The 4,768-nt window shown below is 44.2% G+C and overlaps 1 protein-coding gene across 11 annotated transcripts in view; it reads right to left on the bottom strand.

Annotated features, from left to right (window-relative positions):
- Positions 1–4,768, bottom strand: part of Cadps (calcium dependent secretion activator) — a 434,854-nt gene that overhangs the window by 162,505 nt on the left and 267,581 nt on the right. The gene's annotated exons all lie outside the window — the stretch shown is intronic.

Here is a 4,768-nt window from a genome sequence, read left to right as displayed (position 1 = left end):
AGAGAGAGAGAGAGAGAGAGAGAGAGAGAGAGAGAGAGAGAGAGAGAATATGGCTGACATGCAGTGACATCTTCTGGTTTTCGTTCTGTCAATCATCCAGAGAGGTGAGGCAACTGGCTTCAATTTTGATGTTCTGTTGGTGAAAGGATTCTGTTAGCCAAGGCTGTTGAAGTATAGACATGAGGCTTGACACTGACTGGGAATGGAGCTCAGTTGTAGAGGGTTTGCCTAGCATGTGCAAAGTCCATTATGTCATCCCCAGCACCACAATAAACAAACAAGTAAACAAACAAACATATGAATGGATATATAAGTAAATAAACAAGCAAACAAATGTGGTTCGAATGTGAGATGTTTGTGAGATGTTTGAATGTGAGATGTTTGTGGTTTGAATGTGAGGTGTTCCCCACAGGCTCAGTGTTTCAATGCTAGGTTCCCAGGTGGTGATCTGGCAAGGCTGTGGAATGTTCTTGAGGGGGAGTCTCGCTGGAGGAACTGAATCATTGTGTGTAGGCCTTGTTTCATTATAGTCTGGCCCAATTTCTCTTTCACTCTCTGCTTCCTAAGCATAAATGCAATGTGATCAGCAAGCCTCTCCTCCTGCTGTTATTAGACCCTTCAGGAGAACCTGAATCCCTTTGAACTGTAAGCTGGTACACCCTGTTTCTCTTAAGTTGCTTTGGTCAGGGTATTTTATCGAAGCTTTAAGAAAGAAACAAGGACAACAAATAAATAAAGACTAAAGAATAGATGCACAGCAAGTGTGATTCTTATTACAGAGCATCACTGCATCCAAAGAATAATTATTTAGAAATTATGAGCATCATTGGACTGACATACACAAGATACACAATGGTCCAAGAGAGAGGCTAAGGTTGTAACTCTCCTCTTTTCTGGAATTGTGTGTGACAGGTTCAAAGCTCAATTATCTTGTCCTGACCATGCCTACATATCTACCTAGCAATACACCCAGCTACTGTATGCATCAAGAAAGTTGCAGTTTTTGGAGAGAACTTAAGTAGAAGAAGAAGTTCACTAGAATCCACAACAGGATTTGCTTTGAATAGTTAACTCTGCCTTCCTCCAGGCACTTGGCATGGATTTATTATAACCTGGAGAGGAATAGAGACCTCGAATAAGGAACTCTATGGCATGGAGGGAGTATGGAATCATTCTGCATAGAGTCTGCACTACCACTGAGTGACATGACCTAGATTTAAACTCAGAGCCACCTCACTATAGAACAGCTTTCCCCTGTGCCCTTCTAGGGTGTGCCTCCTCATCTAGGATAATAAAGGATAAGAACATTTATTCTTATAAATAATAAGGCTGGAGGGATGTGGGTCTATAGTGAGGAACAGCAGAGAGGGAGGATGAGAGGTACTGATGCGCACTGCATGGTAAGGTCACAAGAAGCAACAGTTGTGTACCATACACTTCAAACAGTGAGAGCAAGCACATGTAAATGTTTTTATCATGGAGAAATGATGAATGCTGGGGATCGGTGTATTTATCCTGATGTCGATTACACAGCGTGGGCCTGAGGGATGGCTCAATCAGTAAGGTGCCTGCCATCCAAGCATGAAGACCTTGGTTTGCTTCCCTTAGAACAACAACCAGAAGCAGGGTTTGGTTACATGTAACCCGAGCCCTAGAGAAGCATACATACGCAGGTCCTTGGGGCTTGCTGATCAGCCAGCCCAACGTAATGCGTAAGCTCCAGACTAGTCAACCACAGACCCTGTCTTAAAATTAAAGCAAGGTAGACAGCTCTAGAGGAATGACACCTGTGGCTGACCCTGGCCTCTACACATATACACACCAACATCCCCCTTCACACACACACACACACACACACACACACACACACACACTACACAGTATTTACATGCACTGGAGAATAACTTGATATCCCAAAACTGCATTCATTTTTGATTTTACGTATCAGTTAAATACATTCACATTTAAAAAGTGAGGAAACATACCCCGTGAATTGCTTTTCTAACTGGAGAGGGGTTTCTGTTTGAAGGCATCTGAGAGTGAAAAGCTGGTGGGATCAGAGGAAATTCACAATTCTCCTTTGGAAAGTATCAGTTGGTTTGTGTGAGGGTGGGGCTCTCCCTCCGAGGCTTTCCTCAGAATGGATTGCTAATGTGGCACATGCCAGAAGGTGTCAAAACTGAGAAGCTCTGAGGGCTGTGAGGCACCGTGTCTGTCTAGTGAGCCCCGCATTGCTTCCTCCAGGAACAGAATGTACAGTACCTGGAGCAGATGGACGCCATGAGACTACAGACACACAGGTGGCTTCCCGCTTTGAGCCCCACTCCCAGCACACTGATCAGTGTGGCAGCATTCGTGTTCCAAAGCTTTCTTCTGGCTATCTGGAAGCCTGGGCTGACCATCAGATAAGTCAGCAGCCCAAGGTGTACTGAGCCGAAACACAGCCTGATGCTCCTGTCTGGGACTAAAGGTGATGCCTAAGAGGGAATTCTGGTGTATTCACCAACTATTCTTAAGTGAGTCTCCTGCATCTTAACATGGGATAATATCATGGGACTGCAGAGACACACATCCCCTGTGCATAGCATGCTAAGGGCAGGTAGTGTCTGGTAAATGTTAGGTGCTAGTGTTCTTACGCTCACCACAACTAACAGTAGCAAGCACAATGGTGAACAGGCCTGATCTGAATTTACATTTAGCTTCTGGGTACCTGTCTGCTTGGGAAGAAATAGTGAGGTGACACATCTGGTGTTGGAACTCTGGTTATGTTTTTGATCTCCTTGTCACATTTTATGAAGTCTACGTGAGTGAGTCACTGATATTCATGGCATTTGTTGAGGGTGTCTGAGTTATAGGCAAGGCTGGAATGAGCTATAAAGGACTAACAAACGCCAAACAGAAGAGGATGGTGTATTTGGTCTATACTCAGTGTAGGAATCCTCTAATCTAGACGTGTCACAGACAGTCCTTTGGCCTTGGTGTCCCTCTGTCCTAGAACTGTGTGGGAGGGCAGCAGTATGGCAATGCCTGCAACTGGTGAGTTTGTGTCTTGTCTGTCTGTCTGTCTGTCTGTCTGTCTGTCTCTGTGTATGTATGTGTCTGTGTGTGTGTGTGTGTGTGTGTGTGTACAGTCTTTGCTCTCTCAGTACTGTGATTTTACTGTGTGCTAGGAACTAGCTTCGTTTACTAACGAGCACCCATGCTTATCACCAAACTTGCTTGTGGCAGGTGCTCACATCGTCTAATAGTGACAATGGTTTATTGTGTATCTTCTTCCAAGCTACCTAGTCATGGGCACCAGGTGCAGGAAAATGGCATTTTCCAGAATTCTCAGCCTCTGAGTTTCTTATGTGGGAAGGGAGGTTGATAGACTGACTAACATTACATTTTGAGGACCCCTAAGGGTTGGTTCTACTCTGGCTTAGGTGTAAAGTGGGAGGGGCTGTGGCCCTTGTTTTCCTGGGTGTCTGTGATCTCTCAGTGTCTGGTACATCAAAAGAGGCTATAAGGCAGGGTGTTTTTCTTGTCAGGTCTTCATAACTATTTTAAAATAGCATTTAAACTTATTTTTAATTGAGAAAATTATATATATTTGGTATACAGAAGGTTGGCATATGTGTGTGTATGCAATGGTTATATTGAACTAATCAGCTTATCATTTTACATAGTCTTGGCTTTTTTAAATGATGAGAATACTTAAAGTCCACTCTCTTAGTGATTTTTCAGGTATAGTATTGATGTAATTTTCATCATGGTCACCATGTTCTACAGCAAATCTCTTGTACTTATTTCTTTTTGGCCACAAGGCAATTCCTTCTTAGAAGAGAGAAGAAAGTGCAGCAGAAGCCAGGGTCCCCACTGGGCATCCACCCTGCAGACTGAATGAGAACAGGGGAAGGCTTGAAAGTGTTCCAGGGGAAGCTGTGCGCTGGGGGAAAGTCCAAAGAGCAGAAGAAAGGGCAGAAGCAGGCGGATCTTTGTGAGTCAAGGCCAGCCTGGTCTATGCAGTGAGCTCCAGCCTGGTCTATGCAGTGAGCTCCAGCCTGGTCTATGCAATGAGCTCCATGTCAGCCAGGGCTACATAGTGAGACCCTGCATCAAAAACAAAGCAAAAGAAAACAACTCCCATCTGAAAGGAATGAAAGCAGGCAGCAGGTATGCCACCATCACTACCACCATTCCGACTACCACTACCTCTCTGACCACTGGCACCGGCCCCATCAATAACAACAGCTCTTCTGTGTAGCTAGAGCTCATGCCGCATTTCGAAACTTGTTCTATACAAATATTCTATATAGAGTAAGTTTTTTAAATTTTACAATAGTTCTGTGAGGTCAGGACTGTTACTCTATTTGATATGAGCAAAGGGACATACAGGGAGGCTAGGCACCTTCCTATAGCTAGTACTCAGTGCCTACAGCTGTTCTTAGCCATCTCCCTTATTAAGAGAAAGTGTGTAATGAAGAAGGTTGAATACAACCCTGAAAATATTCAGTTACTCCAAGAGAGACAGAAAACAAAAACAAACAAACAAACAAACAAAAAGCATGAAAAAACAAAGACACAAAGACCAGATGTGACAAAGAGAAGAATATAGAAAGATGACAAGTGCGGGCCCAGCCATCAAGACCTGTACAAGCCTGAGGACCTGGGTTTTATCCTCGGATGCCGGAGCAGAAGGAGAGAACCAACTCCCAAAAGTTAGTTGTTCACTAACTTCCACATGCATATTGCAGCATGTACATGCTCTCTCCCTCTCCCTCTCCCT

This window comes from Grammomys surdaster, unplaced genomic scaffold (genome assembly GCF_004785775.1).
Source record: "Grammomys surdaster isolate TR1022 unplaced genomic scaffold, NIH_TR_1.0 126546, whole genome shotgun sequence".
In the NCBI taxonomy this organism is placed as follows: Eukaryota; Metazoa; Chordata; class Mammalia; order Rodentia; family Muridae; genus Grammomys; species Grammomys surdaster.
This window is presented reverse-complemented; position numbering and strand designations above follow the sequence as displayed.